The sequence below is a fragment of the Eumetopias jubatus genome, unplaced genomic scaffold (assembly GCF_037043125.1).
Source record: "Eumetopias jubatus isolate StellerSeaLion01/CBP00866 unplaced genomic scaffold, mEumJub1_p1.0 scaffold_17, whole genome shotgun sequence".
NCBI classification, from domain to species: domain Eukaryota; kingdom Metazoa; phylum Chordata; class Mammalia; order Carnivora; family Otariidae; genus Eumetopias; species Eumetopias jubatus.
Window position 1 is genome coordinate 53,243,373 of NW_028274823.1, and position 27,368 is coordinate 53,270,740.

Genomic DNA, 27,368 nt, shown 5'->3' on the forward strand with positions numbered 1-27,368 from the left:
AAACAAACTGAGGGTTCTAGAGGGGAGGGGGGTGGGGGGATGGGTTAGCCTGGTGATGGGTATTGAAGAGGGCACGTTCTGCGTGGAGCACTGGGTATTATGCACAAACAATGAATCATGGAACACTATATTAAAAACTAATGATGTAATGTATGGTGATTAACATAACAATATTAAAAAAAAAGCTAACACAGACCCTGTTACAACAGAACCGTTCAATTCAGTGTAGATCAGAAACTACATAAAAGGCAACTTGTGGTAAAGCCAAGAAAATTAGAGGGGAGAAACTTATAGTTTTAGAATACAGTCACATGCTCCTTGCAAGGAAACTCAGTGTAGGACTATCATTTCCCTTTTGATTTGGACACAAGTCTCAAGCAACAAATGCCACATGACCCCAAGCTAAATAATCCTAAAGCTAATTCTACTCAAAAACCAACCAAAGAATCTAAAATGAAGTCAATTGTTTCTGGAATAGCTGCTCTTTTGGTGCATCACCTACAGGAACAAAACTCTTTTACATTTAGTATTTCCTTTGATGTCTATCACCCCGATAGAGGAGTCCACTATCCCCAGTTAGAAGTTAACACAGAATAAATGACTTGTTCAGTATCTCAGAGATAATTTATGATGGATTGAAGACTAACAGTCATATATCCTGTCTCATGAGCTCATTGCTTGTCCACCAGATTACACATCTGCCAGAACTCCTCTGGCTTGTTGGTCTCCAACAATGACGGAGCTTCAAATTAACACAAGTTCGATTGCTCATTTACAAGACAAAAATATATATATATATATAATAACGCATTATACGATGCTAACTAAACCTATAGGGATAATCATTTTGTAATCTACACATATATCAAGTTATGTTGTACTCCTTGGACTAGTGTTCTGTCAATTACATCTCAAAACTGGGAAAAATAATTATAGTTACATGGTGCCTAGCAATTGACAAAGCATGTGCATTCAAATAACCTACCTCCTGGGCAACCCAGAGACAGCCTCAAAAGTGGACAAAATTCTTTGCCTGTAACCGATAGGAAAAAAAAGACTCATGCCTCCTAAAGGACTGTGCAGATATACAACAGCAGTGAGGGAACTCACACCTGAGGTGGATCCAAAAAAGGAAGTGGAGGCCCCACCCCACCCAAGAGGCCTCTTATTCGGATGAGAAGGAGTTTCTGGTATTTTTGTTGCTCATCTTCCTAAAGGAACAGGAAAATAAAAGTTAATTTGACCTAATTTTCGACAGACTTCCAGACCATTAATTTTGAGGTCAAGACTCCACTGGCTATGGTGGTTATCTCCCCCTGAAAAATGATGAGGGCAAGTTTAAGTTTGGGAAGAAAGCAAAACAGCACCAGACTTGTTTGGAGAGGGGGGTGGTGATTATTCTCTTTCCATGGGCCTGAAAGGGAATTTCCTCTTCTCTACTGTTTAGTTATCAACCTACACTAGTTTACCAGCTAAAGAGGACAACAATGAATTAGGATTGGGGGAAATGCAATGGAATTCAGTAAGGTGCATGAGCTAAGCATGTAGGTTTTGAGGTTGGAGTCTTGGCTCCAAACTGAGCAGCCAGCTGCGAGCCCTCGGCAAAGTCCCTTCCCCCACACACACTGTCATTCCTGTCTTCAAACCATGAACACCTACCTTGCCATAAGGACTTAAGATCATCAGGGGAAGCCGACAGATGAACTGTCGTTACCATTACTGCTATCTCTTTTAAAGTATCATCATCATGTTTTTAAACATCCATTTTAGCAAGTGAGAAATTCCCAAATTAGATCTCATTTTCCAATAGAGGGGCACCTATAACATGTGTACGTCTGCCCTGGGCTCTCCTGAAAGCAGCTGTTCATCCCATCCTGGAAAAGCTCACATTCCAATGGGAGGCAGAGCTACTGCCAAGGCCCCCCAGGCATTCACAGAACCAATAATGTGTAAGTTGGGGAGGGGATGCACCCTTAAGTGGCAGCCTTGCAGAAACACCGTGGCATGGAACAACAATATCAAGTGCAATTTCTCAAAGATGAGATTTCAAGTTTTGGTTCCTCCCTTCTGAATGAGCCTGGGGCCAGCCTATAGGGCCTTGCTGGGTGCTAAGTGGCACAGCATGCTTATAGCAGGAGTCATGGAAGAACTGCATTAACTGTGACCCTTCAAACAGCATAATTGCCACGTATGTGTGTCAGGCCGACACTCAGGCCCTGCCTAGCCTGGGAACGGGCTGCCCTCCACCAGCTGGAGCTGGCTTGTCTTCACCACATGCCTGTCACTACAGGGTGAAGGTTTGAGAGGGAGAACACATACCTTCCCCCACCCAAATCTGTACTTGATTGGCCTCCACCATAGACTCTGGCCTGGCTCCTTTCCCTCCCCCATTGAGCTTCCATGTTGCAGAACTGCCCCCGTTCTGCACAGCACAGCACAGGAGATTAGTGTCTGCATGTATGGGAGGGAGCTTGCCATCCTCTCCAATTTCTCTCCTCTCGGACTCCCACAAACTCCTAAGGGCCCAGACACCAGGGTCTCACCAGCTGCACTCGGGACAAGCCCGGTTCCAAAGCACTGGCATTGTGCGAGCTATTCACCCTGCCCAGAAATCAACCCAGCGTGGCAAACTCTGCTCTCTTCAAGGTGTGGCCCAAGTCCTAATCTTTTCCTCATATTTCCTTTGACCAAGTCCTCCCTCCTGAAACCTTCTTGAGCATGAGAATCAATAGTACACCCCTGGCACCGCATTGTAGTGTGTTGTCCTGTGGCTATCTAAGGAGACCCTTCTGGGAGCCACCCCAGGACTCACCTGGGTCAAGTCACTGTTCCACCCTTCCTCTCTATATGTGGCTTCCCATAGCTGCTCACCAACACAAAGAGAGCAAGCTTCCCAGACAGTAAACAGTAGGAGAGAACTAGTAAGTTCTCAAAATCTTCTGGTTAGATTTGACAGTGGCCTGAATAGCTCTAATAATTTAACCCGAATTCACTTTATCTTCACTTTGAGCATTCAAGCTTCTAAGGGGAAGCATCACATCTCTAAGTTCCAGGTGGTGGGCAACTCAGCCTGCACAGAATATTTACATATCTATAGCAAACAGAAGGGACCCACAAAGAACAATGATCCAAGGTCTCCAGCCCTTAAGGACAACTCCAGACAGCCTTGGGGGAACCATGCTATTCTGAGCACTTTCCACCTCCACTTAGCTGAATGGTCATCTATGGTCATGGCTGCATGAGCCATTAAAAGACCATGAAGACTACCTGACAGAGAAGTGCATCCCTGGAGGGGAGCCAGTTATACATGGCAGCTAGAAAGAGAAAGACCCCTGTAACCCTGCTGGCATCCTCCAAGACTTAGGTCACCCCAGGCCTGCCTTTCACTCACTAGCTAAAAAGGAGGAAGAGAAGAAAACCCTTCAACTCTATGGTTAAATTTATCCCCTGCAGTCATTCTTCCAGGGCTTCATGTCACGGTCTGGAACAAATGCAGTACTCCTCAGAGGCAGAACACTTGACAAAAGGACCTTTGGGAGTCATGGCCAGGCTCCATCTTTCTATACCACAGGTCAGGCTGAGTTTTCTTACCAGAGCCCAGCCTCCAAGAACAGAATTCAAGATACTGGTTTGTTCTATCTAATTACAACTGGAAGGATGATTAGCCTTCTGTGAGGTTAGTCTGGCTCAGGTATCTGGGAAGAATTCACAAGAGCCCACCAAGACAGACCCACAATTCAACTGTCAGCACTGGTGAAGACACTCCACCCTCCTAGCGTCATCCTCAGGGTCCTCCTCACCCACTGTTCTAAGGAGGTGTAAATCCTGACGAATCGGGCTACCACCCTGATACACTCAGAGGGGACAGGAAATACATTCTGAAAAATAAGTCCCTGAAACAAACACCCCACCACGCAATTCCAGGGCACCCCCTCACAAATGGACATGCAAGTGAGTGAATGCCCACTCATCCGGCTTCTCAGAAAGTGGACAGCGAAAGCTCTTAACTCCACCCCCTCTGACTTTCTGTTCCAGCCCACAGTGCATTTTCATAGGTTCCATCAACAGGGCTGCTGCCAAACAGATTTCAGAAAAAGAAAAATCACTAGAATTTCTAAGAAATAAAGCACCTCAAAACGTACATATTTAATTATCTAGACAGGTGTAGGTCTCTGTGAAACAGAAAAGCATCTTGGGGAAATGGTGCCTCGGCAAACAGCATTTTATTTGAACAGAATACATCTAAATAATCCCCCAACCTGTTATTTCTTTGGCAGTATGGAAACAAAATGAAACTAGCTCTGATGAGGGCAACTTTAGTTTTACAGTATTAAAAATAAAAAGAGGCTTCCTTTGCCATCATCCTAGGTTCTTCCCCACTCACATCTGCTCCACATCTGAGCACCATTCAGGAGAATAAACAGCATAAAAACCAGGAGCAGAGGGGAGTCTACAGGGACAAAAATACTACGGATGTCACATTCTGACAGTGGTCAACAGCACAACCCTAACCCTTTCTCCACACGTCGTCTGGTCTCCACCCCCCCAGCCCCCGCCGCACTGCTTCTCCCAGGAGCTCACAGCAGAGTGCCCTCACCGGAGGTAGACAATATAGAGAATGCACCTTTTCCCTGCTAAACAAAGCTATACCTAGGAATCATCCCATTTCTCATTGACCTGTATCCAACTCAGGCCAGAGATCCAGAGACCATCTTGCCCCCGCCAACGATCAGTCTTTTCCCCTCAAATCCATATATTTTTACTATGATAATTTCAGACTTCATCAGAAAGGCCATTATGCCTGCAAACTTTAAATAATTTAAGTGATTCCTTGTATATAAATATTTCATATCAGAAATTGATTTCCAAATGAAATACACATGAAGAATGACCACACTAAGCAGTGTCCAAGTACATCCTATTGTTCCAAGATACGGGCAGCATTCATCCGAAAAACTGAATTCCACAGGAGGCCCTGCAGGATTCTATGCACCATCCATGTACAAGTAAAACGGCTGCCTCTAACTCTCCCTTCACATTACACTAGAAATGGAGCCAGTGAAGTCTTCAGGAAGAAGGGCTAAATAAAAGTCTTTGAAACAAATTTTTGTTTGCTAAACTGCTCAGTTTTTAGGGGGATAACCGGGGAGGATTGAAAAGTTTGAGACATGATGCCAGATACTTGAATGGTCATGTCCAGAAAGCACTGAATTTTCACCTTGGGTAATACCGGGGTAAGATTTTAAGCACTCCAACCCTGAAAGAGCTCTAGTCACTTGGCCCCTACTGTGTCAGGAGGCAAAGAAAAAACTTTCTGAAATTTGTGAGAAAACACAGGCTGTGATGCAACCGCAAGCCACCGGACACGCACACATTCTCCCCGAGTGGCGTAAACAGTGGTCACATTGAAAGGGGTGAACAAAGAACAGGGGGTTCACCATAAACACCATTAACCAGGGCTCCAGGCAGCACCGAATAAACCAACTCAAACCCAATAGGCACAGAGGCCCCAACAAAAACTTTCCAGGCAGCCTCAGGAGTGTGACAGCCCAGGACCCTAGGGAATGCTGCAGTGTGGCCAAGAAGGCAAAGTGCACAGGGGGTCCTCCCTGAAGCCCCTTCCCTGCCCTCTCCAACACTGACCACTCCTTTCCACCAGCTCTTCCTTAGGTACCAAGGGGAGGAGGCGTAACAAGACCAAGTGGGGGCTGAACCAAGTAAAATATGCCCAATTCTTGTGCCAAGCCAGCAGCACAAAATTGAGCAAATTAGCATGCATATATAACCCCCCTATGTACTATTCGGCAAAGCACCTCCTCACTGATGGAGACTTAGAACACAGGCACATACGCATACATACACATACACACACACACACACACACACACACACACACACACACACGAATTACCAGAGTGATAGCTGGGAAGAAAAAATTCTAACTCCTCAAGCCTTAGTGGAAGCTACACCCTGTCTCGCTTTAGCTGCTGCATTCGGTTTGATGTAGCTAAATTAACAAAAATGTTCCCTTGGCATTTAAATTCTTTTTCTCTCCCTTTTCCTCCTCGTAAGCAGAGTGGGGGGGGAGGGTGACGCATAATAAGTCAAAAGACAAAGCAACTTCAAAACAAAGTCAGTTACTTGTAAACAATCCTTGTGGGCACTTTTTCCTCTGCTCTCCTCCCCACCCCAAGAAAAACAGCCCTGCCAGTTGTAATAGAAAGCCAAGTAAAGATAAATCAATTAGCTTGCTAATTTCTCCCCTCTCATTTATTGCTCTGCACTGTATTTGCCGTAATTGACTACAATTATGTTAATTACTAACTCCAGTATAATTACTATATTTATTGTCATTGAGCATGCGATGTACCCACAGCAAAGCTGGTATTTGTCGGGCATCAAGAAAGCAAACTGTCGAGAGGTGATTCTCTGCAAACTGGCGGATGTGGCTTCAGCAAATCAAGGGGCAAAAGAGATTTCATGCAATGTTCGTTTGAAAGCACTGGTTCATTAAGGATATTAATTTTCTGATAACTACACATTTAAGCATGACACACACCAGAGCAGAGTCTACAGGATTTTGCAATTATTAATGCGTGACAGTTTCAAATGCTAAGTGAATCAATTAAACAGCAGCATTCACAATTTGAGAAGAGATAACTGCTTCATAACTACCTAAGACTACAATTTTCACATGACAAAAAAGAGCCATTGAGGCGCCTTCAAAACCTGACAGGTCAAGAAAGAAGTTTGAAACAAAAGCACCTTACAACCATCATCTCTCCTCTTTACTTGTCAGATCAACTTTGCTAGTGTCTCCCCAGAAACGGCATCACATACCAGCTGCCACAAGGTGATTTTTCATGTCTTGTCAAAGAAATCTTTTATTCTATTTGCTCTGCATTAACATGTTACATTTATTGATCAAGGGCCTGTTCGGCAGCCACAGCAGGGCACTGAGCTCTCCATGCCTACGGGGCTTTGATGTCCCGGTGACATTCGAGCCCGAATAATGCACATACTAAATGGATTTAATGCAGAAATGTGTTTGGGCCTGACAGTTACATTAATAACAGCCCCTCACACTGATAAATATGCAATTGCTACTATTAAGAGTTACCCAATTATGGGGAAAATATTTCTCTACCTTATAAATAAATCCATCAAGGAAAAAAAAAGTTTTTAACAATGGTGCATTTTCTTAAAACACTTCTCCAGCTGGAGAAAACGGGGCATGTGGGGGTTAATACCCCCTCTCCGGCTTTCCCCTCCAATTGTTTTTAATAAGTCTTACTTTATCTCAAGAATGGTTTGGGTTTTTTTTTTTTTAACCTCTTTTTTGGTCTTCCCTGTTCTACCCGTCTCTTATTTCTTCAGAACAGAGAAAAAGCAGACACCCACGAGACTGAAAATCGGGCTCTGTATAAACTCAGAGAGGAGCCTAGGGGAGGTGGTGCAAAGGTGGGGGGCACATAGCTGATCCCTGTAATGATGGGTCTGGAGGAGGAGGGGTCTTTAGAGAGAGAGATGGACTCTAGAAACCTGAACATATGGGTCTCTCTCCCTCATTTAAAACTCTGAGTGACCTTATGCTGTGGCAGTGATGGGGTGGGGGTGTGAAGGGGAAGGGAAAGCAGCTGGGAGAGAAGAGACCTTTTATTAGAAAAGTCTTGGCCAGGGAGAATTTGTAGTTATTATATCCCTGCAATTAAACAGACACCCAGCAAAAAGCATAATCGTTCCCCTTTCATCATAAAGGAGCAGGGACAGCTGAAATCACCAATACTGCAGTCCCTGAGGAGACAAGAGGTTTTTCAGATGGTGGGTGTGTGCATGCAAGTGAATACATGTGCAAATACGGACACACACACACCCTCTTTTCTCTCCAGACTCAAAACTCACGCATGCAGTAATGGTCCCCATCTCAAGGCTGGGACAGAGAACAGTCTGAACCACAGCAATTACTAAGCCACTTCCCATGACAGTGGCCTTCATCTGAGCCATACCTCACAGCCCAGGGGGCAAGAAAAGGGAGTGAGTTCCCTGGGAACCTCCCACCTCCAAGCCAGACCAGGTCTCACCATGAGGTCCTGTGAACCCAAAGTTTCCAGATAGGGGTTTTGGAGAAACAGAAGAGAAAATGCAACAGATAGAACACTGAAGCCAACAGGGTCTCCAATTTGGAGCTGCAGAAACCACTGTGACCCCACAATGGTGGCTTCCACAGGCTGCTCAGGATTGTCAAAGAAAAAAAAGAAACCTTCTCCCTGCACAAGGAAATATAGGCTTGGCAACGGCTGCCCATCTTCTCTCACGCAAAAAAAAGCAACAAGTTGTATCTTAAGAAGCAGTTTGGAGTAACGTAGAGATGAAGTCAAATCCCCAGGGCCACTTAATCCCCCCTCTCCCATTTAACCATCAGGGTAGTCTGGGGCAAACTTCTTCCCCCATCTGGGGATCAGTTGCTTCACCTGTAAACTGTGGGTAGTAACAGTCACATTGTAAAATGCTATTGGGAAGACTGAATAACCCTTGAAGTGTTCTGCTCAGCTCTGGCATGTAGTAAGAGCTCCATAATATTAAGACAATAAACATGACTGATGTCACTCGTTTGATACCTTGTCCCTGGACTCCTTTGGAGAGAGAAGCCAGTCACCTCTCAGGGCTTATTTGTAAGGCTGCTTTATTGTGAAACTCAAAAGAGTCACTCTACAACCTATCTGGGACAGGATTCAAAGGTCTTCCTCAACAAACCGCAGTTGGCATGGGGAAGGATTCTTTTTGTCCAAAGCCGTCCCCTGCCCTGCAAAGCATCTCTGGCCTCACCCGCTAAATGCTAGCAGAGCCCCTACCACCATCATTGTGACAGAACTTCATGGTTGAGAACGTGAAGAGCCAGGGAGTAGAAAGTCTGAAAGGCTTAAGCTTGCCAAATCTCTACTCCCTCCCCCAAAACACCACTGCTTCCAACTGCTGCCCTGACTAGACGGAGGGCAGCTTTGTCCACAGGCACAGTGTGAGGTCCTCAGGATAGACAGCAGGGCAGAGGGAGAGGGCAGAGCAGTGACGCCCGAGTTCAAAAAGCTCAGGGAGACAAACTTTATAAAGAAAGGGAAATTAAACCCAAGATCCTGAGGGAGTAAAATGGATGAGAAGGGAAATAAAAGGCATTAGGAGAAAGTCTAGGAATTTCTTATCCTAGAGACAAACACAGTAGGAAATCTGGAGACACTGTTTGTCAAAGTACTTTCTAAATCACATTGCAAGTTACAGGGATCATCATTATCTATGAGAAAGCTGAACCTCATCATGGCCCCTTAGACAACTCTCTCTAATCTCCCACAACTTCCCCAGCCCAGTCTTACCCACAGTGGCTCAAAACCCATTTTCCCTGACCAGAGGGTTATAAATCCAGGAAGTCAGGACATTCTTGGAGGAGGAAGAGAGTGATACCATTTAAACCCGGATACCTGTTGCCTTAGTGATCTGCCCTCCCTCCCTTCCATTCAAGCTGTTTTTGATGGTGCTACAGTCATGGAGGTTACTTGAGAAAGTCTAAGTAAAGGAAATCAAAGTCTTGCTACTGAGACATTACATAGTACCTGTCAAGTCATGTTTCCACTTCACCTTTTGGCTGTATGTTCTGTTGGGAGCTGGAGACATGAGAATGGCCAGTGATATGCTTGGCACAAAAAAAAGATGCTTCTCACAACATTGCCCAGCTTAGCACACTCGTTCCAGCACACAAAGACCCTTGCCTCCTTGGAATTTATCAATGCCCTAGAACTATTTGGAAAATTCACTAACAGTTTATCTTTCTAAAGTCTATCTTTTCTACCATCATCTCTATCATCATCTCTTTTGCCACCCCCACTCCACTATCAACATGCTCTCCAAGACAGACCACTACATTTGGGTTTGAAAAATATGTATGAACAAGCTGCCTGACTCCAAATAAAGGATTTGATGCAGACCCATGTCAACAGAACATGCCCTTTCAACTGTTCTCCTGCGAGTCTGGGTGGGGAATTTTTTCTTACCGATTCCCACCGTACTATCAACAAAGGTATGTTCCTAACTGACAAAGATGAAAAACATGTAGATGACAACTGGGTTGAGCCTACGGAATGTCAAAGACAGTTGGAGAACTGAAGTACATTGGTTAGCATCGGTAGGTTATGCTGCATTAACAAATACCCTAAACTCTTATAAACAGATTTAGCACTCATTTAAAATGAATGTCCAACATGGATCAGCAAAGGGTTCTGCTCTTTTATAGTCAGAACCCAGTGATTACAGCAGGTAGAAGAGTAAATGGCAAACTGTGCACTAGCTTTTCAAGTTTCTGCCGGTTGGTCACACCAAAGGATGCAGCAATGTACAAACATACCATGCACAGAAGGAGAGAAAATCCCGAATGTCCATAAGGAACCCCAATGACTACAATAGATTGAAATGGCCCCTGTGGAGGGTCAAGCCTGGGCTTTCAGCCTCCCCAGCAACACGTTTTAGCTCTAACTATAGCTAGGCTTATGGAAGACCTATTACGTGCCAGGTAATTTGTTAGGCACTTTACACAGTCATACACTCAGAATTCCTGCAATCAGGTTAAGGCCAGTTAAGCAACTGGTGAGTGACAGAAGGATTTCAAGCTGGGGTGTCTAACCACAAAGCCTTGGTTCCTTTTAATTCCCTGCCCATTTTCCCGATTTTGCAGCAAGTTACCAGGCCCAGTTTCATCTAGCAGTTCATAACAGACACAAATGGTGGTGTGCCTGTCCTCGAGGCCTTACAGTGTACCCCTGAGTGTCCACTTCACTGCCTTTGGGGGGGGGGGGCACAGAGCCACCATTTCTTTACCGGAGCTTCCCAAATTCTCCAGTCTTTCACTTTCTTCATCCTGGCCAAAGCCAAGGAATCAACAAGCAAGCTCCCACCTAAGAAATTTTCTCCTAAGCAATTCCCCAATCGAGTACATTTATCAGAGTGATGCTAAATAAGATGCAAGTGCAAATAATTTAATTTTTTAAAATGTCAGCTTCCTGTTGCCATAGATCAATTAAATCCTCTTGATTTTATTGCCAGATTGACACAAGCGTATTTATCACTGTTTGCCACGGGAGCCCTGCTCTGCCCGCTGTGTTCAACAAGCTCAGCAAGCAACCCACTCAAACCACTCAGGACTCAGGGCCCTTGGGGGCATGGGATGGGCACCACAGAGAACTCTGTCCTTTCCCAATCCTGGGAAAAAGGAAAACTGAAGCTGGAATAGCTCATTAACAAGTTCTTTTTGCCTTGAGCAGATCAAGGAACTAGCACTGGCTAAAGCACAGGATCTCTTTATTGATCACAGTAAAAATAAAATATGAAAACCTCAAAAACAAGTTCAAGGAAGAGTTTGGGACAATGGTACTCAAATATTCTTAGTAGCAGAAATTGGTAGAACCTCTCTTGAGGGCAATCTGACATCTTCATCAGAGCCCTCTGACAATTCAGGTCTCTAGGAATTTATCCCAAGAAACTAATCAGAGACCTATTCATGAGTATTACAAGAATATTTATAACATATTTTTAACAGCAAAAATCTGGAAACAATCTAAATCTCCAACACTAAGAAATAAGAAACCATTAAAAACTGTAATGCAGTATTTAATGATAGGAAAATGCTTCCAACACAATGTGAGCAACAGCATCATTTTTAAATATTTGGCATTATAAAAGATTGGAAGACAAAATGTCAGCAGTGGTGATTTCCAGTGGTTAAGATTGTCAGTGATTTGAAAGAAAGAGCATTTCCTTATACCTTTGAGTTTAACATTTCTATATTGATGTTTCTATTTAAAAAAACAATCTTCAAAAAAAAGTATGATTTCATGCAGACGCAGACATTGGACTTGTGATCATTAATGCATTCAAATTCAAGAAGCAACACTCCTCTCAAGCATTACCTGATGAGCTCTCTAAACCCTCTATCCCCCATTCCAGTGTGGATGGCAATCATCTGTCCCTGGGAATCATGTCTAGGAAGAGTCCGATGTCTTTCATTCCCCCAGAACAGTCATAGAAACAGTATAGCCTGAATTTCCACAACCTTCTGCAGGGACAGGTAACTATTTTACTATTGGCGGATCCAAAAGAAGCAGAGGATTCACAATAGTTAATGCAGGAGAGAAGGCAGAGGTATAACAGGATAAAAGTTTATATGTATAGTGACCTAAAACCAAAGTTTAGAGCTTATAAATCCATAAGCATCCTTCCCTCCAGCATGAACAGGTGGCCACAGGAAGAATCAGCAGAACCATCACTTTCATGAAGGAGATTAATAATGTTGATGGTGTATAGTTATAAATTAGTGGTAAGACAACAGAGAAGGATGTTCCTAATGAGTGGTTAATTGAAGCCTGGTGCCTCTTTTTTAACTAATATCTTGGCAAGAAAGAATACAATATGGCCACTTAAGACATTCACATTGTAGCATATGCACAAAATAGCTCTGGAGGACTACAAAATGATGAGTAACAGCACGGCAGAGGAGAACTGGAAGGCTAAAAAAATCTACATGTAAAGAAAAATTTTTTCCTACTTTTTGCAAGTTTGTTCCTTCTAAAACCTACACCATGTGCACACCCCTCCATTGCTCATCCCTGCCCCAATCCAGCTATAACCCAGTGTGGCGATCACACACCAAAAACAACAGGACCCTGATGAGATGGGATGGCACCTCAAACTCAACACTACAGAAATGTTCTCCTCTCAACAAAGGGGAATTAAACTCACAACTCCCCTCCCTCCAAACCTGTTTTACTAACCTCCCTCTCACTGAATTGACCTGCCTCTAGAACCTGTCCTTTCCGATGATAAATCCTTATACATCCAGCCCCTCAGAGCCCACAGCCCCTTCTCACTACTGACTCTGCTCTTCTCTCTCTCTCATTCTCTCTCTCTCTCTCTCTCTCTCACACACACACACACACACCCCTACCTCTCGGGGTCCAGCCCATTCTCTGCCAAAGGGAGGCAGGGCCTCTGCATTTGACAAAGACAGCTCTGTTTCCTCAGACCTGACAGCTCAGTCCCATGACCTGTCCCCGCTGACACACTCCCTCATGGGGCCCAGCCTCCTCCAACCCACATCCGGGCTCCCACCAGCAAGGCAGCCACAGCCTGAGCCACAATGCCCCAAGCTTCTGGAAGCCAGGCACCCAGAAAGAGCTCCTTCCAATGTCCAAGCAAAGAAACCCTTTCCCTGCGTCTGCACTGGGGAGCTTTTTAAGGGGCACACACCTCTCAGGCACCATCCATCCAGTCCAGGCTGTGTACTTTTGTCCTGTCCTTGGGTATCAGGACCAAAAATCATCCTTCATTTCTTCAGAGTCAGCATTTCTTTGTTTGGCATCCTCATCACTACCTATTAGTTTGTGACTTTTCAGTTTCCACATCTCCCCAGAAGCATACAAACCCTTGCATGCACGCACGCACTCAGCACCCGCTCTCTTTCTACATAACCCTCTGGACATCTCTTCCCAGAAGACCATGCATCTCAGTAAGGACCAGCCCAAAAAGCTCTGTTGGCTTCAAGTCCCCTCTACCTACTGGGGCCTTAACACCCTGAGTTTCATCCATCTTCTCTCAAATTCTTAATTCCCCAGGGTCCTCAGAGGCTGGGAGAGAAAATACTCCAAGGCGTGGAAACACAAAAATGCCTGAGCCCTGGGTGGGATTCGAGCTCCTCATCTCTTCTTCCACCCCAAGACAGTTTGTTCCTTTCGGAGGACAGGACAGCTTATTAGGAAAACCACCACCCTAACCCCTGCTCATTTATCCCACTGATATCTGCTTTCCAAGTACCTCCTACTTCCCTCCTCCAAGCCCCCAAACCACTCACAACTGGTAACCTTCTATGAAGAAATGAAATCACTGTCTGTATCCTCCAATGGAATAGTATAGAAGATCACACTTAACTTTTGCCAAGATTGGAACAGTTGTTAGAGTTCCCCCTCCCACCTGCCCCATGCCAACAGTGTCTGAATTGCTTTGAAATACCATCTGGGAGAAATCACCACAAAATATTTAAGGTTCCAATTCATTAAAAAAAAAAAATCAAAGAAAGAAAACACACACATATATGCACCTTACCTGTGATTTGGCATATCTTTGGGAGATGGTGTTACCCGGAAAAGCATTCCTAAATGCCACAAAATGCTCTTGTTGGTTCCATCTCATTCCTTCCCCAAGAGTATTCTAACTTTTTCTGCATAGGTATCAGTAAGAAAGGAAAAGAACAATGTAACATGGCAATGGTCCTCTAATAGGACCTCGGGGGAGATGGTCCATGCTCACAGCTTTTTCAGTGGCACAAAGAGGCTAGCCAAAGATTCATCTGAAGCAAAGTCCCACTTTTGGGGTGTGATTCCACATGTCTCAGAGCCCCACACACTATGCAGAACTGGACGGTGACTTGGGCCTAGAGGCCGTGACCAAGGGCACTGGTTCCTCCCTGGCCTGGTCTGCATCTTGTGAACGGTACATACCTCAGAAGGTTAAAGCTCAGATCGAGCCTCTTTGCGAAATGTCCACAGTCCCTGCCAAGGTGCTCTGGAATTTCTCTGCAGTCCTGGCCTATGTAGGACACCTGGAAATTAAAGGGAACAGAAACAATGTGGCAAATGGAAATCGCCCAGCTGCTCCGAACCGGGAGTCATTGATCTAAAGATTGCTTCCGCAACTTTAAACGCACGCGCTCCTCACACACAAAAAAGGCCACATTTGTGACTGTTTTCCTGATCAAATCAGCTTTGGGGGCTTCAAGGACTCTGCCAACAGCTCCCCTTTCCTGGTACACTTAGCATGATGGAGACTAATCCCAGCACAATGGAAATTGGACTAAAATTGGCCAGATTCAGGTGTCCAGAAAAGCCCCCATGTCAGAGCACACTGATATAATCACAGCAATCAGCCTCTCGCTCAGGGGCCTTCCCAACAGCTGCCCTTCTGGCTCTCCGCCTCCGTCTCCTCCCCTGTCGCCCCCACCGGCCGCCCAAATACCCTGTTATGCACATTACCTCATAAAAGACACAGCAGATGCACTTACCAGCATTCCACCTGCAGGGTGCTGGAAAAAATAGGGTTGGACAAGAAAACCTCCCCAGACCGCCAATCCCATCCTATGACCACTTCGTATAAAATGTCCCCCACTCTGTACGAAGCAGATTTGAAGGCGACAGGGAAACGAAAGGTGGCCACAGCTTCCAAGTCTCTCTTCTCCAGGGAGCCTTTTGCAACCAACCCTACTCGGGTTGCAGAGCTCTTCCCTTAGGCCTTCTTTTACTTATTTTATCATTATTAACAATCTAGTGTGTGCCCAAATATTAAGAAGCTGAATTGTAATTTGATGCCACAATTTGACTGTAGGAAGGTCAGAGGGCTTCCTCGCAGCTCCAACTACTCAATCTTTGAAAACCATTTTTTACAGACAGTTGCCAATTCAACCACAGGGCACGAATTCCAAAATCCATAAAACAAACCCATGGGTGAGAGTTGGCTAGTGGATCAAAACATAGGATACTTCCGTAAAGGACTCCCTACCCCCGACGGCCAGGTAGAAATTCAGGCCTATTACGTGCCTACAGTCTTGATCCTTTCTCCCCACAAATGCATATCCTCCTACACGTAAGGTAAGAATGTCTTGGAATAAGTAAGAGATTCCCCAGGGGGTTATGCTTCCTAATGGGGAACAAGAATATGGTGGCCATATAGAACTCTAGATATTAGGTTGAACATTATGACTAATACTCAATCCTAGAACTACAGAAATAGCACCTTCAGAGGACTCCGCCTAATAAAAATCATACTGCACCCTAATACGCTCAATTTTCAAGTCTACTCCCCGTCCTATCCAATGGGGTCAAACTGCTGACAGTACAGGATCCTGTACTCACTCCTTTAGTAACTTCATTTCTGGAGGACGGGGGCGGGGGGGAGAAAGGACAGAAAAATAGCTGATTCTGATAAGATAATTTGGACTCAGGAAGACACAGGCTAAAAAATAAAGGTCTCAAAGTTCAATCTAGCAACCTCCCTTTTCTACATGGGACCAGCTGTTCCTCAGAACTCCTTGTGTAATAAACTTCTGCTTCCAAGCAGAGATGGAAATCATACAGCAAGAAGAGACTGGGGATATAAGGTCCCAATCAATCTACGGACTTCAATTTCCCTCAGGATGCCCACTTGATCAGCAGCAGTTTCTGTATTAGAATACCACATTGACCCTGCAGGCCCACGGAAATCACCAGAAAACCCATCCCTTTTACCCCATCATGCACCCCCATCTTATAGATATTATTCAAGATCTCCATGGTGTATACAGCATAGAGGCTGAGGTTTAGATGCGGAAATTGAGCTCTGTCCTTATAGACTCAACCAAGGACTCAATCTTGTAGGGACCCAGTTTCTCAAAACCCCTCATGTTTTTACAAAGAAACTAAGACTTCAGCAGCATACCCAGGGTAATACAGCTTCTTAATGATAAAGCCCTGCACCAGGAATAGGAACTTCCAATTTGGGAGCCATGGAGTTCTTACAAATCCACACGTGGATGTAGATTTTCTGGATCAATAAACACCAGTGGTACATCTATCATCATGTTTTGGCTTCAAAAATGCGTCTTCCTAGCTGAAAGGTCGTGAACTACCTCATGATAGGATATTGAGAGCCCCAGAGGAGCATCAGAACCTGGGGAAAGAGAGGGAGATTTGCTCCCCTCCTTCTTCTGTAGGATCCCCTTTCAAGAGGCAAAAGGAGCACCAAGAAAGTTATCACCATGAAGCATGCAGACCATTTACATGCCTAAGAAGACTTTTATCAGCTTGTTTTATTACAACAGCTTACCCCAACATCCCAGGAAAACTAAAGCACAATTTGTTCTGCAGTGAAGACCAGGTCTCACAAATTGAGTATGAAAACCAACTTGATAAGCCATCCGCATGCTTGGACACCTCACCCCCACCAACCCCCATGCTAAACTGGGAGTATTTAGAGATGTGAGTTAAGCTGACCACATTTAAGGGTCCAAATCTGAGGGACAAGGCTTAAAAGCAGCAAGCAGCCACCACCAGGCACTGCAACCAACACTCATAACGAGAAGAAAGTCATGTTTAGGAAGTGCTCCTGAGTGGAAGACATTACCTCCCAGGATGTCAGGAAGCTTCTTGGAGCATAGGCCCAACCTCATGTAACAAGCCAGAAGAGCCAGACCAAAAAGAGTTTGCTACATGAGCAAATAAGGGAAATGGAGATTAACAGACCCTAAAGGCCACAGAAGCAAAAGCACATCCAGAACAAGTCATTGTGTTGAGTCAATTACTCTTAGACTGAAGAGCCAAGTTTTGTACTTTTCATTTGCCTACCTTATAGCACCAGTATCCCAAGACTTCTACCCCCCGTGTGGAACGGTAACAGAAAGGGACACTACTACCAGGGAAATGAAAACATATGAAGATCCTCCCCCCGCACCCCTCACCAAAGAGGGATACGAGAGAGGAAAACAAGAAGGTCTGTGCAAAATTCCCACACATACACACAGCCAGCCCCTCTGAGCAGAGGCCACAGGGAATTACCAACCTGATCAGAAGACTACAGATTTCTCTTTGCAGTTGAGACAGGCCCTCTGGACATTTCTGAGGACAGATTTGTTAGTAGACTGTGTGTAGAGACGACTATTTTCTGATGCCTGACCCCAACCAGCGGAGGTGGAAGATCCTTGATTTTAAATCTGTACTGAAAGCTCTGTCAGAATAGAAACAGTCCCCGTGCTGCTACTTACTGGCTGTGTTATCCTGGATGGGTCACAATCTCAGTTTGTCTCCTCTTCTGTAAACTAGTCTAACACTAACCGCATCCAAAAGGTATGACGAATAAGGGAACCAACATTTATTAAAGCCTACCACCTGGCTGTTACCTAGTCAATCTTCATGAAATAGCCCAGTGAGTTATAGATCCCCAGCTTACAGCAATGAGAAGATAACATACAGTACACAGCCCTGTCCTCAGCACCTAGTGGCCACTCAGTAAATATTTGAATCAGACCAATATCCCTAAGAAAGGGATTGGTTATTCCCATGTCTCTTGGCACGAGATTTCAGTGCCCGAATTCCAAGTCTGCATTCGTATCTACAATTATATCGATGCCACTATTTGGTCATCAACTAGTGGAAAAAGAAGATTGAGGACATAATGCTGATCTAAATGATGCATTCAAGCCAAGAGAAGGCCAAATGAAGTCAGATTCATGTTGAATAAAAAGATTTTACAGAAGAGAGTGGAGGGAGGGCTGATATAGGCCAGTGGAACTCCTAAAACCCAGGGCAACAGCAGTCAGTCCGAGGTGGTGTTGAAAGCAGTGACCTAATTTCAACATCATCCATCTCATTCAATTGTTTTAGTGGTGGTATGGTCTTTTGTTTTTTTGTTGGTTGTGTGTGTGCGCGCGCACTTAAGCCATCTCTTTAGTTGGGGGATAGGTCTCCGTGAACTTCGAAAAAGTTATATCTGGTTTTATGTTTGTACATTTAAGCAACATTGCAAAAGAAACAGTATAAATACTATGGGCTCATCAGAAGGCGTTTTTTTCCTCTTTAAGAAGCCTCTACCAAAATTTGAGAAGTACCATGTGACACACATTCCAAGAACTACTACTTCTTACTGCTGTCATTAGAAACTAAAAGAGGCAGAATACTTTAAAAAAAAAAAAAATACCCTAAACCCCAGGGCTGCCACTCAGATCCACTGGCCTAGGAGGTTCAGGACCTGGGGGACTAACACCCCAGGAGCATTTTCTCAGCCTGTCTTCTCAGCTCCTCCCCGAGCAGCTCCATCTGCTTAAAACAGCCCCCTAATCCTCAAAATGCCTCACCAACAGGTTAATGATTGCCTTTGAGCCCTTTGGAGTAGGCTAAAAGCAGGGGGTGCAGGAAAATAATCAAGTTAGGGAAACAGGGGAAAAGGAGGCACAAGAAAGTTCTCAGCCCTACTGTTAAGTGCTCCAAGAAGTTGGAAGAAGCTACACCCAAAGAATGCTGGGTCTGAAATGCAGAGACCTAGGGTCAGGGGGGAACAGGACATTCTTGGCAGAGGCCCCCTCCTCCACTTCCTCTAGGCAAGCATGTTAACTCCCAAACGCCCCTTTCCCTGCCATCTAAATAAGACCCATCATTTTTTTTTTTTTTTTAAAGATTTATCTGACAGAGAAAGACACAGCAAGAGAGGGACCATAAGCAGGGGGAGTGGGAGAGGGAGAAGCAGGCCTCCCGCCGAGCAGGGAGCCCGATGCGGGGCTCGATCCATGACCCGAGCCGAAGGCAGACGCCCAATGACTGAGCCACCCAGGCGCCCCAAGACCCATCATTTTTAACCTTTCCCACAGGCTGGTACCTCCCTGGCCTGCTCACTTCTGAACTCGGAGAAGGTGGAAACATTTGCCCAGAGTAATCTCAAAACTCTAACTGTGCCTGACACTACCTGCCTTAGGCAATCCAAGGGGTGAGCTTCAAAACCTCAGAACTATTTCTCTAGGGCATGCAAAGGAAAGGCGGGAGGAGGGCTGGCTTAATCAGAGGTTCAAAGGGGAGACCTGGCTTTTCCTGAAGGTAAGAGGCCCCGGGGCCCAGCATCCCTCCAGCAATGACTGAGAACACCTGAGGCTCCACTACAGAGCTGAAAGCAAGTGAGGCTAGGTGTCTGTCACCCAGAGTTGAAACTGGAATGTTGCCGTTCCTCACAGACACCAGCTCAAGAAGTCATGTGCCGAATGAGCTCTTGCCATTTGCGACAACATGGAGGGACCTAGAGGGTATCATGCTAGGTGTTAACAAGTCAGAGAAAGACAAATACCATATGATTTCACTTACGTGTGGAATCTTAAAAACGAACAAAACACAAAAACGGACTCAAATACAAGAGAACAAATTGGTGGTTGCCAGAGGGAAGGAGGGTGGGAGGATAGGCAAAATAGGTGAAGGGTACTAAGAGGTACAAACGGTTATAAAGTAAGTCCTGGGGGCGAGGAGCACAGCATTGGGCAGGCATATAGTAATAACGTTACATGGTGACAGATGCTAACTACCCTTGTGGTGAGCCAAGTATAATGTATAGAATTGTCGAATCTCTACGTTGCACACCTGAAACTAATATAACATTGTATGTCAACCATATAATAAACTAAAAAGGGAAATCAGATGCCGAAATAAAAGTAGGGGGACTTTAGCCTTCTACCTGTCTTGAATAAGGGGCCTTGGTTTAGGTTCCAGAGGCAGTCTGCAGTGTGCCCCCAAACCTAGAGCCTGCAGGAATGCATTACGATTTTCATGGTCTTTAGTGGGACCTCGGCACTTTTGCCATCCTGGGGTCCTTAAAAAATAAATAAACCACAGACACACACCCCTAATGTCTGTATGTTACAACTTCATTAGTATAAAGATGAATATATTAAAATGTTTTCTTTGACCAAAGTTATTTTTCTTCTGATTATGACATTACACGAGTCCCAAAAAGTACCATCAGCTGTGGGCATGGTCCACTCTGCCTGATGGAGAAATTGGCGCTGCTGGCCTTAGCAGTGAGCACTAGGGACAGAGGAGGCGGGAGGGGACCTGGTCGTCCTAGCGGGCCTTCCCCTCTTCTCCCACAGCCGGGGGCGGGGGGGTGGGGAGGGATGCCAGGCCCCAAAGGGGACCTGTCCTTACCAAGTTAGGGCAGGCCTGGGCACCTGAAAGTGTCGCCAGCTGGAGACGCAGCCCCCCTGAGTGGGGCGAAGCGCCCTTTCTAACCTCGGGGTGGCCCCTTGCTCCAGCACTCCCTCCCCACACCGACAGCGAGGGCGGGGTTCGTCCTGGCGGACTTACTTGAGTTCCACTGACCACGAGCCCGGCCATGACGACTGGGCGGACGCGCGGCGCGGAGCACCGAGGGCAGGCGCGGAGCACCGAGAGCCGAGCACTGAGCGCAGAGCGCGGCGGCGGCTGGCAGCACGGCGGGGCGCGCAGTTCCGCACTTAAGTAGTCAGCTGACCCGGCGGAAGCCCGAGGCGCGGGCCGGGTGCTGGGACTTGGGCTCAGCTGCGCCCGCCGCTTGCTCTCGGCGGGCCCTCGAGCGGGTGAGCCTAGGCACGCCCCCCGCCACGCGCCGCCACAGGTGGCCCCCAGCGTCCCGGAATGGCCTGACCCCTTGACTTCCGCCATGGCCCCCGGGCGCCCCAGGATCTCATCGCCCCCTGAGGCGCCAGGGGACCGGGAATAGCATCCCCCCAAAACTCCACGCCCAGAACTCTACTGCGTTAGTCGGGGGCGGCCTAGGGGGAGCAGGGCTTCGCATGAGGGGGGCCCCATCTGAGTCCTAGCGGGGGACATGGAGGGCGGGCCTTTCCTATATTTCACAATCCAGATTTCATAACTGTCCTCAACTGCAGGGAGGAGGGGCCTTGGCCTGAACTCCCCTCCCCAACTTTGAGGGGGAAATGGAGTGGTTGAAAGGACACCTGGTGGGGCGGAGTTTCCATTTGTAGTGGGAGGAAGAGGGAATTGAATTTCCTTATAAATAAAATGCCGGCTCAGCTAAAAACACCCCCAGCTGACAGTAATAAACCCTCGAGAAGAAAAATCTATGATGTCCCCAAATTTCAGGTTTCTCTTATTCTCTCCCTCTTATTTGTGAAGCTCAAAATCATCCATGCGGTCAAATTCCACCCCCAGTCCCCCCTACCCCCCCTACACACACACACACCCCTTCCCCTCAGCTGGAAGAGAAAGGTGGCCTTTACTGCCTCCTCCATCAGGCCTCCTCCATCTGGCTGGGTGGGCAGCTCATGCCTGTCCTCAACTAAAAAAAAACAAATTTTCTCCCTGTGAAGTTTTGCCTTTATGCCTCCATCCCCAGGATGCAGGAAGCTATTACCACATACCACTTCGTTGTCACATTATCACCAGTCCTCTCTTGCAGCTAAGAGCCAGCCGGGCCTTAACTGGCCTCTCCCCTGCTCCCTCGGTACCAGTGAGTAAAGAAGCTACCATTCAGAGAAGGGATCCTTGAGTGCCAGACTCCAGGTCCCACGCAGTGCACTACAGTTACCTCAACTCAGTAGACCTACTGATAAATGGTAGCTCCCACCTCTGTTGAGGGGGTGTTCCCAGGGCTTTTGTTTTCATTGTTCCCTGTGTCTAAACAGCCCTTAGAAACCCCTGTTTGTGCAGCTGATGATAATTATGATCGTGGTTAAGCATACTGTGGCTCTCATCATTGTCTCTCAGGCCTGGTGCCAACACATTGTAATGCGGGCCCTCCTTGTCAGCATTCAGATGAGCAGTGTTGACCTCTGAGGGCTGACCCGCCTGCCCCTCTCTCTGCTGGGAGGAGCGGACATAGCAGAGTGGAGCTGTAAGAACAGAGACTTGGCTATGTTTACTTTGGGGGGTTTCAGGAAATGCTGCAACAAAAGGTCCTACAGGCCAAAAAAGAAGGCTTGCCCTCCAGAGATAAGGGGGATCAAAGGGAATCTTCCAAGGCCTACTGCCCCACAGACCAGCTCCTCATGCTCCTCTCTCCTTCTCTGCTGGATGCAGCCTCTCTGGTCCATTGTCCACTTTTGTTTGCCTTTCCTTCCCAAAAAGGAGGAAGTGGGCCCAGGCCCTGACAGTCATGATACACTGCCCTCTCCACCTTTCACCTGGTCTTCCTAGAAGGGCTCTGACTGGCAGGAGAGGACATGAGGAAACAGGCTTAAACCTACTCACAGATGAAATTGGAATGTATACACTCCCACCCCAGCAGGAGGGTGCTTGAGGTCATCTCATCCATGGCCCTACATCCATACACAGCTATGTCTTCTGAGCACAGACTGTTGTGGACACTATCTGCCAATGATGCCAAAGTAGGCAGGGATCTTTTCTACCTTTCCAGGCCTCCCTCACAATTTTTCCTTCCTCTACACGACTCTAGGGTAATCATTCTAAAAGCCTGATTTGACCCTACGTGAAATCTTTCAATGCTCCCAATCAACTAATAACACAGTCCAAAAGTCCAAAATCTCCAATACATCCCTCAAGATCTTTTAGAATCCCATCATCCCCTACCTCTCCCACCGCCTCTCCCACTCCTCCCCTCCTCTGCCGGCTTTTAGCTGTTTTGCCTCCCCACCCACTCTTGTCTCCACCAGGTGAACACATCCAGGAGGCTAGTTGACTGCAAGGGACAGAGAATTGGGGAAATCACAAAAAATAAGGATAGCTCAGATTGACATGGGCTTTAGTGTTTGAAATGGAAGCTGATAACAATACGGATACAATAACAATAACAAGAACTGAAAGTTCTTGAGCAGAATAGAAATTTGTTGAATTTAATGGGGGAGGGCTCCTCTAAAACCAGACTGGATTCACCTCTCCTATTCCCTTCAGCTTTGGAAGTTATCTTCAGAAGAGAAGAACAAGAAGGAGGGAGAAGAGAAGGGAAGGAGGGGAAAAGAGGAGAAGAAGAATCTGTATCTCTGGACCAAGGAAAATCGGAAGGGGGGTGGAGGACATCCTTCTACCTCCTCATCACTTTTCTTGAGCAAAAAGGACAATTAAATTTAAATAGCAAAGTAAAGTTCTTCGGGTCATATGGCCCTCCCTTTGGAAGGGAGAGAGCAAAGGAACGCTGAGATGAGGCTGGACCAGGAGGTGAACAAATGATTCCTTTGGAACACAGGGAGTTGACAAGAGTGAACAGAGGAGACAAATCTTGTTGGGGCTTCATCTTGAACACAGCTCTTTCTGCCTCAGCCCCAGAAGCACGGAGGGGAAGAAAAGGCTCACGCAGTCATCCAGCTTCTTCTTCAGTTCCCTCCCGCCATTCTAGTGGGCAATTGAGAGTGAGCTGCAGGGGACCCTGCCTCACCCCATTTTATCCCACAGCTCCTCTGCCCCAACTTCTGAGGACCAGGCACTGTGCTAGGCACTCCGGGTATACATAACTAAGACATACACTTCAGGAAAGAGTTGTGATCAGACATTTGCAGTACTATGTCGACAAGAAGCCCTGTGATTGTGATCCTATTTCCTGTGCCCAAAGCTGAGACAGGTAGCCCCATTTGTATAGTATACTCATGAGTACTACAGAACAGAAAGTTCACATCAGACCTGGACAGCTAATCCTGAGCCTATGAATTCTGGAGCTCTAACACTTGCAAATGGGGAGTAAAAATGTTCAACACTTACCACTAGACATTTCCTTATCACCCTTGATGAAGAGGGCAATATTTTATTCCTACTGTCATCTTTGTTATTATTATTCTTTGGCAGAAAAGGCCCTTTCCCCTAGAGTTCTTCCTCCATCGCATTCCTGTGGACAAAAAGGAAAATCCTGTTTATTTGCAATCAAGGGAGTTGATTCTGGGGTCGACCAGAACCAGTGAAACAGGAACTGATTCCTTAAAATCCTCCAACTCTGTGCATCATCAGCTGAGAGGACAGGGCCAGTTAACAAAGTTTTATTAGCATTCCTACCTATCCTTTGTCGAATTTCTATTCAGCCCGGCCTCATTTCTTTCAGGCCCAACCCCTGGGTAGGTTAAGATGATTGCTGTAATTAATCATGCCCCAGCCCCTAGTTCAGACTCACCACATTCAGATTTCAATTAAAACAAAAAAATCTGGGTGTCTGCATACAAAATGCTCTTTTTTGCTGAAGGAGCCTCCTTTCAGTCTAAAGGAGGGAGTTTAGGAAAGAGGAAAGGTTTCCAGGGCCCTCTCTGTAATATTTGCACGTATGTGAAGGATTAAGGATGATCTAGGCTCCAAAACACCTCCCTGATCTCCCAACCAGAACAAATTACATTTTAAAATATATATATTAAGGGCAATCATACTGTTTGGCATGATTATTCATTACATAAATGTTAGTTTATTATTACTGTATACTATTATAATTATCATTACCATTAATTCTCCATGCCTCTGAGTTTCCTTCTCTTGGTATCTTAAAAGATACTGTGGTTGTTGTCTCTACTAAAATGCAAACATTAGCTGGGAGTGGGGAAGGGAGTAGGTTTGCCAAAGCTGAGTGGGAGAAAGGCTCCTGCTTTTCACTGCATATCTTCTGTGATTTTTGCAACCTGCATACCCTGCCTTTGTAATTAGAAGCTAATGGAGGAGATTGGATGGAAGGATCAGGAAAAGAGAATTTATAACTGGAACTGCTACCTGCTAATCTCTTAGCATTATTTTCACAAATCCTGAAAACAGCAATGAAAAACAAAGCTTATTCCCCCATTGACCTGGAACGTGCTAGATGCCCCAAGTCTTTAGCTGGGCCCAGAAGGGAGGCTATCTCTGACTTGAGGACAGGGGCTCGTAGTGGACTTTTGAGAAGGAAAGAGAACACTGACCAGAAGAACCTGTTCAACTTTATACTGTCCACTGGGGGAGAGGGAAGCAGTATCTAAGCCCCAGGTACTTTTCCAGAATCCCAACTTGGCTTGGAGAGGTTCTGCCCTTTAGAGGTTGAGGAACAACCCACCTCTGATTAAAATGTACAGGACTCAGCAAACGAGATTCTGATTCCACAGATGCAGCCCTAGCATGTATATTTTCTCAAGTACCCCCAGGTAATTTTGACTGTGACCATCCAGACTTACTGCTTTAGAAATCATTTACTCCAGCTACTGATTGAGGAAACTGAGGCCTAAGGCATGGAACAACTTGCCCAAGGCCACCCAGCCAATGAGCAGCTGACCCCAGGCCAGAACTCTGATCTTCTGAAGAAAATAAAACGGGATTCATCCTACATCCCAGGAAGAAGAGGGTGAAGAGACTGGGGAAGAGCGCCAGAAAGATGCCATTTCACATCTAATCACTTCTTGTCACGTTGTAACCATTTTCCTCATACGGAGCCCCACACTGATGGATCAGAAATAACATTTTCAAAGTTATATCTTCAAGGAAATGGCTATTAATGTTCTTCCTCTCCTTTTGGAGTGCTGAGGAATACATATTAATTTTCTCTCTACTTATATTGCCTATTTGCAAATTGTATTCACTACCCAGTGCTCCAATTTGTTCTACCCCTGAAGAGATTATGATGAATAAATGTGTTCCTGGAAATAAAATAAAATAAAATACAAAATTTGTCACTGAGATTTATTTTTATAATTATTTACAGGGGTTATTTTAGAATATATGGGGGCAATAATAATAATGCACACAAGAGAGTTCTGGCATGATTTACCAATATTAATTCAGAGTCTCTTCCCACTTCTCCAAAAGGAGGCCCAGCTCTCTCTGCAGCTCTGAGCCAGGGGTAGAGCAAGTATCAGCTGCACTTGTACCACAAGGACCAGAAAGCTGAGGGTCAGATGAAGTGCTAGGCATGTCTTGTAGTAGGCAGTGCCCTGGCCTACGAGTCCTGGGTCCAAGATCTAGCTTTGCTATTATTAGCCAGGTGCCCATGGCTGAATGCTTTCACTCCTGAGGTCCTCAGTTTCCTTACATGAAAACTAAATGATCTAAGGAGCAGTATACTAGTAAGATAAAAACACAAGTAAGTATGTACATCTCCCCAAAATAAGGAGAGAGAATGTGCTCATTAATAAATACTTCTGGACACTACTAGGTGTCAGGCACAGACAATAAGGAACAAGATGGTTACAATCCTTATTCCCCTGGAGCTTATATTCTGGTGGGAGGACATGGGTAACAAGTAAATAAGTAATTTCAAGTACATGAAATGCATAATTTCAGGTAGCACTGACACATGCTATGAAGATAAAAGACAATGTGAGCTGGGGGCGGTGCTAATTTGGATACACAGTCAAGGTCTCTGCTAGCTGTTCAGAGCATTTCACCTGTGAAATCCTTGATGAGCAGAGCATGAGCCAGACTTTAGCCCCTCTCATAATGCTTTCTGATACACAAACTGCACAGCCTCAGACGGCTACGGAGTGTTCTGGAAAGGCTTCTCTAAAAGGAGCAACATTTGGGCTGAAATCTGAATAACATGGTGCCAACCATGAGAAGACTTGGGAGAAGGATCTTCCAAGCAGATAGAACAGCAAAGGCAAAAGCTCTGAGTGTTGTCTGAGTCTCATGTTGTTGTGTTGCCCCTTTGCTCATGCTTGAATGGTGCACTTGAGCTCAAGTGCTTCTCAGGGCACAGTGTTACTCCGGCCAGAAAGATGACTATCCCTGGTATAGCCACACCAGGCTTTGGACTGCCGCTCAACTCCAAAGCACAGGTGGGCTGGAGCCTTGAGATGCTGCAGCTTCAAGCAGAGGCATTCATGGGCACACAGAGCTCTTCAGTCTGATAAAGCATCTATGGTCTTCTTGGAGAAGAAAACAGGGAAG

The 27,368-nt window shown here is 45.8% G+C and overlaps 1 protein-coding gene across 1 annotated transcript in view; it reads right to left on the reverse strand.

Annotated features, from left to right (window-relative positions):
- Positions 1–21,082, reverse strand: part of LRMDA (leucine rich melanocyte differentiation associated) — a 1,122,731-nt gene extending 1,101,649 nt beyond the window's left edge. The window contains exon 1 of the mRNA XM_088019786.1: positions 20,898–21,082. The gene's annotated coding sequence lies outside the window, so the exon portion shown is untranslated. The remainder of the gene's footprint in view (positions 1–20,897) is intronic.
- Positions 21,083–27,368: the final 6,286 nt, after the last annotated feature.